Consider the following 11,475-nt stretch of genomic DNA (forward strand, 5'->3'; position numbering starts at 1 on the left):
GGGGGGGCGAATATTTTTCCGTACATGGGAACGCTATGGGCATGAATTATTCATGAGTTGAGCTAACAAACTGAAGTGCACGATCGTTCTAAAGCTTCATCAATTTGTACATGGACGAGCACTCTCCCTGACGCTTTCTCAAGTTTAGATTTCTCTCTTAGCCTCTCTCTTGCAATTTGCCTTCCTCTCTGTCTTCACACACGCTCTCTGTTTCTTCATGAATCAAGAATGAATTGACTCGCCGTAATGTCCTCGTCACCCCCTCCATCTAAATCTCTTTTTCTTTCTATATGATGGCCAAGTTCTTTGCCCCCCCCCCCCCGTCTCGCATACAATCTCTCCCCCTACACAGCCTCTCTCGCACCATCTCTGTTTGAATGGACTCGAGTATTGCCCTCACCACCCCCCTCCATCTCAATCTCTGTTCCTTAATTTGGCTATAATGGCCAAGTTCTCCCCCCCCCCCTCTTGCAAACCATCTCTCTCCCCTTACCCAGCCTCTCTCGCACCATCTCTGTTTCTTTTCATTCGATTTCAATGAAGTTCCAGCATGAACTTAAATTAACAAGCAGATGGAAACTTTGTTTTAAGTATTAAAGGAGTTTCTGTCATTCGGCCTTAACTTCTCCAAGAAAAGACCTTTCATCAACTTTGTCTCTTGAAATGCAATTATACCGTAACTTTAACAGATTTTAAATATTATCAACGAAATTGACGGAGATGAAAAATAAACCCTAAAAGATTAATTAAAACGCTAAACTGACAAAAAAATGTCATGAAAATAGCAGAAAAATAATATAACAATGAAATGCAATATTAAAAAAATCAAATAGTTTTGATTGTGCCTTCCGTATATCTACAGGCAAATCACTTTATTCCCGAAACAAAGATTAATATTTACACACTACCCATTCAATATATTGTACAGAGACATGGTGTCAGTTATCATATGTATGCGGATGACCTACAACTTTATTTCACTTGCAGACCAGTTCAAACGGAAATAGATGAAAATGTACAAAAACTGGAAAACTGTATAGCTGATATAAGGAACTGGATGATTGAGAGTCACTTGAAACTAAATGATGCAAAGACAGAATTCATTTTATTTGGTAACAGAATACAGCTTAGTAAAGTTCATATATCTCATGTCCAAGTTGGCTCTGCCCGTGTAACTTCTGTACATCAGGCTAAGAATCTTGGAGTACTATTTGATTCTGCCATGTCATTTGAGTCTCACGTTTCGAATTGTGTGAAACTAGCTAATTGTAATCTTCGAAATATCCGTACAATTAGACAATATCTCTCACCTCAATCCACCCAACAGTTAGTACATGCTTTCGTTACCTCACATCTTGACAATTGCAATTCTTTACTCTTTCGTTTACCCGTCAACCAAGTTAACAGACTGCAAAAAGTCCAAAATACTGCTGCTCGCCTTGTGACCAAATCAAGAAGATCCTCACGTATCACTCCTATCCTAAAATCCCTCCACTGGCTCCCTGTTCAACAGCGTGTAATCTACAAAATTCTCCTCTTAACCTATCGTGCACAAAATAATCTAGCTCCTGATTACATTTCATCGCTTCTGTTAACCCATTCCTCAGGTCGTTCTGGTTTGCGTTCTTCAAATAATGTAAGGCTCAAAGAAATACGTACTAAACGAAGTTGGGGGGATAGAGCATTTTCATCTGCTGCACCTTTTTTGTGGAACAGGTTACCGCTATCTATTCAGACAGCTAATACTCTTTCTACATTTAAGGCAGCACTTAAAACTCACCTGATGCTTAATGCATACTGCTAAATCATACCAGCAGTTTACAGTCTAGTTCTTTATTCTTATGTTTAGTTTGTTAATTTTTCTTTTGTTATTTGTTATTTGTATGCGCCTTGAGCATCTCTTAGAGATGGATATGTTGCGCTTTATAAATATTGTTATTATTATTATTATAATATTATTTAGATTGTTTAGGTTAAGATTAGGACAAGAACCTTTTTATTAAGAAATAAACATAACGTGATTCTGCAAATCAATATAGCTATGGAAAAAAATATTCAGAGTGAGAAATTTACATTTGAGACGCGTGGCGGGACCCGTGGTTTTCTTGACAGTTCAGCTATGCAAATATTTAGATCGACAAATTTGAGCGGGGAGCGAGGTTGGATGGAGGGAAAAGGCGAGTTGGAATAGAAGGGGAGAGATTGCGAGAGGGAAGTTGAAAGAAAAAAAGAGTAAGGGGGGGGGGGTTACATTAGAGAGAAAGGAACAGAGATTGAGATGGAGGAGGGGGTTGGTGAGGACATTATTTTTCATTATTATTATTTATTTCCATTTTATTTCAGCAGGGTAGTCCTTTCAGTTACACAACTGCTCTACCAAGGGGCCCTGCTGCCCCTGCACAATAAAAAAAGACAAATACATATTTATTAACAATTTACGCATGCAAAAATTCAAACTAAATACTTAACTTCAAATATTTACTCAAGTAAAATCACATTAAATTAAAATTAAAAAAACATAAATCACATACAAGCATTACGTTTACATTAAATCTAAAATAACACAATTATAACATTTACATTAAATCATGCAAAGTTAACACTGCTTTTCAGTGGCGTACCGTGGGTCACGGCATTGGGGGGGGGGCACCAGCAAAAAATTTGAGTCACTTAGTAAGCGCGCGAAGCGCGCTGTTGCCAGGTATACTGACCTAGTAGAAACAAGGACAGTACTTGTCATTAAATGAATATGTATCTCACTGATCAAATAATGGGATCGCGAAGCGCGAGCTGAAAATTTTTGATATTCAGACCTAAACAGGGACATTATAAGCAAGTTTTTGTAATCATGATACGTACCTGTCTCGCTAAACAAACAATGCGAGCGCGAAGCGCGAGCTGAAATTTTGTACATGTATATATTGACCCCAAACAGGGATATTTTAAGGACTATATTTCAGGAATCCATTAAGAGTATACATATCTCACCATAGTCATCTAATTCGAGTGCCAAGTGCTTGCTGATTTTGTTCGAATTACATCTAAACACAATGAAGCAATTGTAGTCATTATAATCATGATTAACATACGCATCTCACTAATCAAATATTGCGAGCGCGAAGCGCGAGCTCAAAATTTAGGAAATTCGAACGTGAATTGCTCAAAATTTAGGAAATTCGGACCTGAATAGCGGCATTTTAAGGCTTGTTTTTAGGAATTCACGAAGACCATACGTATTTCACTAACCAAATGATGCGAGCGCGAAGCGCGAGCTGAAAATTTTTTATATTCAGATTCGAAAAAGGGACATTTAACATGTTTAAGGACTGATTTTAGGAATTCATGAAGAGCAGACATATCTCTCCAATTCACTAATGCGAACGTAATCACGGACAGGTGATGTTTTATATGAAGACTTTAACATGGGGCAATCACTTTAAGTAGTCATGAAAAAGATGCATATTTCACATAAAACAATAATAACTCGAAGTGCGAGGAAAAGTATTTGGTGTATATTGACTTGAAAATGGGAGGTTTTAGTACAACAGTAATATATGTCTCGTTAAACAGACAATGCGAGCACTAGGAACAATGAAGACATAGAAAATTATGAAATTGATTTTTATAAAGTTATGAAAAAATATTTCCTATGTAATAGAACATAACATAATTATAATATAATATAACATTATAATGAACAATAATTTCTTCTTTCCCACTACGTTTCTCTTCCTTTCTCCCTCCTTTTCTCCTTTTCCCCGTTTTTTTTTGGCCAGACGATTGGGGGGGGGGCACGTGCCCCCCCATGCCCCCCGTAGTTACGCCACTGCTGCTTTTTAAAATTCGGAGTTAAGAGTTAAAATTCAAGATTGTTTCTTATATATTGAAAAAGATGTTATAGTTTGCATATTCTAGGGGTAAACTGTTCCATAGATTTGAATAATAAAAATGCAAAGATTTCTTGTAATCTGTTCGGAGGTGTTTCGATTTTAATGGGCAAGAATGTGCATATCGAGTTTGAAAGTTAATATCGATCACGATAAACAGTAAAGAATTATAGACCCATTTCGTTATTGAATACAGATTATAAGATCATATTCAAAGTTTTAGCAAAATGAATTAAAGAGGTTTTGGAGAGCGTGGTGTTAGCAGATCAAATAGGATTTATTAAAAACAGGAATATAGGAGAAGCTATTAGATTAATTGATGATATGCTTTTTCATACGTTATATATAATAATATCCCTGGGTATATGATAGCAATTGATTTAGAAAAAGCCTTTGATTTGATATCCCACAAATGTTTACATCAAACATTAGGTTCATTCGGTCTTGGCCAGCAATTTAGCAAATGGGTCCAAATATTATATACAAATAGCCAAAGTTGTATTTTTAATGGGGGGGGGGGATTCTACAAGCTATTTTCATGTTGAAAGAGGGGTAAGGCAGGGAGATCCGCTTTCACCATATCTTTTCATTTTATGTATTGAAGTATTAGCGCATAATATAAGATATAATAATGATGTTAAAGGAATTTCCTTTGGAAAGGAAGAAGTAAAACAGGTTATGTATGCAGATGATATGTCTATATTTGTCCGAGATCTAGATTCAGTAAAAAAAGTAATAGAAATTTTAGAAAAATTCAGAAAAGTGTCAGGACTCAAAGTTAATAACGATAAGACGAAGGTTTTATTATTAGGTTCCTCCCAAGGAAAATCATATGATTTATCTTTTGGCCAAAAGGTGGATTTTATAAAGATTCTCGGTGTATTTTTTTCTTTAGATGTAGAAGTAAAAGAAAGATTGAATTATAAAGAAATATTAAGTAAAATAAAGAAGTTGTTAAACTGGTGGAAGCAAAGAGATTTAACTTTGATGGGCAAAATACAACTATTAAAGCAGTTTATCTTTTCAAAATTCATATATGTGGCATCTCTTACATCAATTCCAGAATGGGTTTATGTTGAGCTTGATCAGTTGACTTTTACTTTTTTGTGGGGTGGCAGAAATAAGATTAACAAAAGAACGATGTATTTAGATTACCATCAAGGTGGCTTGAAAATGATGAATTTTCAATGGTTAATAAAGGCACAGAGAGTTATGTGGATTAAAAGACTAAAAGAAAATAATACAATGAAATGGAAACAATATTTCAATTATGCCACAAAACATCTGGGAGGAAATTTTATATTTTCATGTGATTACTTGCTTGGATTGTATAGCATTGCCGCAATTTTATATAGATTTGTTAGAAGTATGGATAGAGACGAAGGAATTTCGTTTAAAATCTGAAACATTTAAAGGAAATGAGATATTTTTTAACAATAAATTTGTACGAATTGAAGGGAAATGCATATTTAACCAAAAAATATATGAAAAAAATATTTACAGATTGAAACATATTATGGATTATGATGGAAACTTAAGGCCATTTTCGTACTTCCAAAGACAGGGTTTAAACATAAATGATTTTCATCTGATAGAGTCAATTTATAAAACTTTTCCAGTCAGCTGGAAACGAAATATGAAAATAGATAGCAAAGAGGCTTCTCTTAGGGAAGAAATATCATTTATATCTGGAAAAAGAATTTTGTCAATGGAGGACTTAGTATCTAAAAACGTTTATGCAAATTTTATGAAATGCAACTTCTCAATACCTGATGCTTTCGAAAGGTTAAAAAAAAAATAGTTTCTCTTATGAAAAGATTGAACACATTTTTATGAGACCAAGAAAATGTACTCTGAACAGTAGATTAAGAGAATTTCAGTTTAAAATGTTACACGGCATTGCTTACACAAATCATCACTTGTTCCGTTTTAAAATCTCACAAAATAACCTTTGTTGTTATTGTAAAAAAGAGGAGGAAACATATCGCCATCTTTTTTGGAATGTGAATATGCTTGTCTGGTTTGGGATAATTGTAAGGAGATGTTTGGTTTTATTTCTACGGGTAATTTAAGCTGGGAGGAAATTCTTGTAGGGGTAGAATTAAAGGACGAAGGAAAAGAACGCTTAATCAATCACTTTTTAATCTTTGTTAAATTTTTAATCTTCAAAGGGAGGGAAAAGGGTGCACATATAACCATGGATGAAATTAAAAGGAAATTTAAAGAAGAAGAATGGGAAGAAAGAAGGCTGGCGCTAGGTAGAGGCAAGATGTCTCTTCATTTAAGGAAATGGGAAAATCTTAATTAAAAGAATAAATAGGGAGAGTGAGGCAAAGGTATACACTCTAAAAACAGTCTAGTCAAATAATTAACTAGATTTCCCAGTCAAGTGAAATTAACTTGAAAATCAGTCAATTTCTAGTTAATTTGCTCCCTTTTACTATAATGTCTGTCATTGACGAATAACTAAGTGAAGTAGTTACGTTTGACGGGTTTTCTATAATGCGCTCAGGGGAACAAGCGCGGTCGCTTATTGGTCGATTCCGAGATCGCGCGATGGTTCGAGTATGACTGTGCTGCTGTACTGTAGCTGTGGCCAACTGGATTTTGATGGATGATTTTGTGAGGAAAATGCTGCTGGAATGGGGGATGGAGGAGTTAATACACACTTTCAAGGGTGAGTTTGAACTGTATTAGTTCTAATCTAGATCTAGATCTAATCTAGATCTAGAGATCTATTCTAGATCTAGAGATCTATTCTAGATCTAGTCTAGTTCGACTTCTAGATCTAGCATATCAAGTCAATGCCCAGCGGCGCACGCACAGTCGCACAAGCGCAGCCCGGCCCGGCTAGCGCTATGCGCTAGGGCACGGCGGCCGTGACCCCTGCCTGCTGCACTGCATATTACTATAGGTATGGCAGTGAGTCCAAACTTCGCGCGTGTCCAAACTTCGCGGACGGTGATTATCTCCAAAACTAGCCAATATCCTTAAAATCTGACATCATCAATGTGAAAAGCGACCTAAAATTACCCTTCGGTGAAAGTTTCTGTAGGATTAGTCCAGTATTCATGAAAATATTGGCAAAAGATCGGCAAATTTTTCACCGTTAGCGCCCGTTTTGAAGAAGGCAGTGTATACAGCCACACGCGTGTGTCTTTACCATCCAGCCACACGCGTGTGGTTATATCCAGAACACCTATCTGTGGATACCGCCACACACCGCCAGTAATAACAGTAAAACGCGTATGTAGGTCTGACCGTCTATATCACGATCAAAATAACCTCATTTCTTCATTAAATTCTTACATTCTAAACCACTCTGATTTCTTTAAATCGTTTCAATTTCATTCTCACCGTCTTCTCTCCTTGCTTTTCTTGTCTTGTTACAAAAGGCCGCCTGTTAAATAGCAAATTCTCTTTTTCTACTTGTGTCGATTCTGGCTTCCTTCGCGGTGGCAGACCCATACAGCGTTAGCGCAGCGCAGTAGTTGACATACACAGTTTGGGTTTACGTTTGGTACGAATTATGAATATTCATAACTTAGTAGTACGTCTTGGTAGTGCTTGCATGAATATGCATGATTTCATTTTTACGATCTCCTGCTAACGATATCGATAGCCTCAGGAGATGAAATGAAAACGAATACTTAGTAGATGGATAGACAGATAAAATTTAGATAAACAGGAAACAGAGAGTGATAGACATATAGATAGATAGATAGAAAGATAGATAGAAAGATAGATAGATAGACAGAGACACCGGGGATAGTGGACAGATAGATCTGACAGAAAGACAGAATATATAGGCCTGGCATTAGAATGAAATATGAAGAAAATAAATGAATCTATAAGTATTAGATTTATAAGTACCTACATTACTACTAAAACAAATGATTGGATAAATAAATAAATAAATGAAAAAGTAGACCTAGGTAAACTTAGACTTCTGGTGATGGGAGAGGGTCATAATGTATACATCATAACCACTGGCGTAGCCAGGAATTTTGAATTTACATTCTCCTTGCCCCCCCCCCCCTCCTGTTGAAAATTCCTGGCTACGCCAGTGGTTATGATATATACATTATGACCCTCTCCCATCACCAGAAGTCTAAGTTTACCTAGGTCTACTTCTTCATTTATTTATTTATCCAATCATTTGTTTTAGTAGTAATGTAGGTACCCATAAATCTAATACTTATAGATTCATTTATTTTCTTCATATTTCATTCTAATGCCAGGCCTATATATTCTGTCTTTCTGTCAGATCTATCTGTCCACTATCCCCGGTGTCTCTGTCTATCTATCTTTCTATCTATCTATCTATCTATCTATCTTTCTATCTATCTATCTATCTATATGTCTATCACTCTATCTGTTTCCTGTTTATCTAAATTTCATCTGTCTATCTATCTACTAAGTATTCGTTTTCATTTCATCTCCTGAGGCTATCGATATCGTTAGCAGATCGTAAAAATGAAATCATGCATATTCATGCAAGCACTACCAAGACGTACTACTAAGTTATGAATATTCATAATTCGTACCAAACGTAAACCCAAACTGTGTATGTCTACTACTGCGCTGCGCTAACGCTGTATATGGGTCTGCCACCGCGCCGCGAAGGAAGCCAGAATCGACACAAGTAGAAAAAGAGAATTTGCTATTTAACAGGCGGCCTTTTGTAATAAGACAAGAAAAGCAAGGACTCAGAAGGAGAGAAGATGGTGAGAATGAAATTGAAATGATTTAAAGAAATCAGAGTGGTTTAAAATGTAAGAATTTAATGAAGAAATGAGGTTATTTTGATCGTGATATAGACGGTCAGACCTACATACGCGTTTTACTGTTATTACTGGCGGCGTGTGGCGGTATCCACAGATAGGTGTTCTGGATATAACCACACGCGTGTGGCTGGATGGTAAAGACACACGCGTGTGGCTGTATACACTGCCTTTGAAGAAAGCAACAAGCATCACGATATCATCATTTTACAAGCAGAAATCATGAAAAATGTGAGTTAAATGTGGTACTAACCGATTCCATAGCATTTTGCCATCAATCTGATATAAATATTTCACTTTTTGAGCTTGAGTCTTTGTTTAAATCTCCACAAAAGCTTTGGTGCGCGAAGTTAGGTCACACTTTTTCTGTACGGTTTTCCAGCACAGCCCGCATTTGCCGATCGGAATAGAATTTTGAGATCGCGATACCGGCGAAACCCCGTGACCTACTTTACATTTTCGTCCATGATTTTATAGTTTACGATCTTGCCGTCAATGTGGTAACTATTTCTTGAATTGGTTTTGTATAAATTATCAATAGGCCTACTTTGTGGACAAAATTAAGCCTGATGAATATTTTTGAAAAGTGCGCGAAGTTTGGACACCCCATCATACAGTACGCGCCCGGCCCGAATATGACAACTTTCGCCATTATTGGCTTGTGGTCTGATCAACACATGTTTATTTAAAGCTAAAACGCGAACGCAAAGTTTGACCATCACATCAACATCATTTTTAGTTTCATCGTAAAGCTTGGAAAAAAACTGCACAATGACTCATGGGAACTAAGTAAGCTGTACGATACCATCAAGCGAAATTGGAACGAGGGGAAATCGTTTGTGGTGACATAAAGTAGGATTTTACGTTGAGTTTCATCCTATTTTGATATGAAAGGGGTGTTTTTGACCCCAAAACGCGAATGCAATTAACATCTTTGCAAAAATTTCAATTATTTAATGGAAATAATATGATATCATCAGCATTATATATATCATTGGAACTAGGGATAAAAGTGGGAACTTTTTTCAGGAATGACAAAACTGTTAACAAAACATGAAATTTCCAATGGTATTTCCATAGAGTGGTAGACACGCGCGGAAAGCATGCGCAGTTGTGTCCCGTAGGATTCGATATGATCTAGATCTAGTTTAGGGTCTACTCTAACGTTTAAGACTCTAGATCTAGAATCTACTCCAGATGATCTAGATCTAGATTTAACTTAGGGCTTAGGCCAGGCCTAGAAATCAATCTAATATAGGAGAGCTGCTAAGTATAGGTTTAGGCCTATCCTAGGCTAGACCAAACATATATAGCCTAGGCCGATCTAGGCCTGTGTTGCATTGCATTATGGTAGTTGGTACTCTGTGTGTACATACGTCTGTGCCCACCGGGTGTGTTTGTGCATTGTGTTTGTGTTATCGGCCAGATCACATGATGAAGGTCAAAAGTCATTTTTAGGGTCAATGAACTTGGACTGAGGTTTTTTTTTGAAATGTCATAACTTTAAAAGTCTTTAAGGCCTTTTTCATGATACTTGAACAAAAGGTTATTCAAGTATCTTGCATCAGTGTCAGGTCACATGATCAAGGTTACAGGTCATTTTGGGTAAATGAACACACATTAGCCATCAAAGTCAGCACTGCTGCTATAATGAATTGCGTGATGCAGGCGAGCATGCCAAAGGCGTTCCAATTGTTTTGTAAAAGAGCAGAGAAAATATTGGTGAAGGTTTGAGAAAAATCTAATAAAGATTAAGAATGTTATTTAGAATTCAAAGTTTTGTAAATGCATGAATTTTAATATTTTTATGTTCCTGATTTAAAATTCTATTCATGATTAGGTGTGAAATGATTTGTCTATTGATATACAAATGGTAGGATGGGGGGTTGTGTGTCCGGACACTTTATCTTTTCGAAGCCTTCTTTTTTGTCTGTGGATTACACTAAAAATATGAATTCATTGCTTGTAATAATTTTCTATTTTGTACTTTATAATATTTCCTAACATTTTGTACTAATAATTGATAAAACTTCGCTTGTAAATTTTTCCAAATGACATTCTAAAATTGATCGTCCGGACACACAACCCGTCCGGATACACAACAACTGGGTATACAGTAAAAACCATTTTTCATTTTCTGAGTAAATGACATTTCATATTACATATATACATACCGGTATATGATTTTATTATAGGATGTCAGAGCTATCCTGATGGACTCTTTTAACGGAGAGAACTTCGTGAAGGAAATGGATAATTAGGGACAGTGATTTTCCGCGATCGCGGAAAACGGACGGAATTCACGGAAAAGGCCTTTTGAAACGGAAAGTGGCATTTCAAACGGAAAATCACGGAAAACGTATTTTCCCTCAAAATACACAGAATAGCAACAGAAATTACTCCAAAATAACAACAAAATGAGAGTATTAAATGGCCACAAAACCCCAGAAAACACGATCTCACTTCGCTACAATCATGACAATTCACACATCGTAACTGCTCGCGACATCAGCACACTCGATTGTACCCCGAGGCCGTACCCGGCCGGCCGGCCGGGTTGCTTGAGCTTCATATCGCTCAACTGCACGGTCGTGTGTTGCTGCCCTCTACGTTTGAAGATGTAACAGCACGATATCGTGGTCTTAAAATCCAAGATGGCGGATTGGCGAAAGTCGTTCTCGGACGATAACGATGTCCAAAAAACCCCAAAATTATCGATGAAATTTAATTTCACTGCAAAATAATGCTAATTATGTGAAAGGTGAGGATGTATGCATGCTAAATGTGATCAAAAAATTATTAAA

This window comes from Lytechinus variegatus, chromosome 4, assembly GCF_018143015.1.
Source record: "Lytechinus variegatus isolate NC3 chromosome 4, Lvar_3.0, whole genome shotgun sequence".
Taxonomy (NCBI): Eukaryota; Metazoa; Echinodermata; class Echinoidea; order Temnopleuroida; family Toxopneustidae; genus Lytechinus; species Lytechinus variegatus.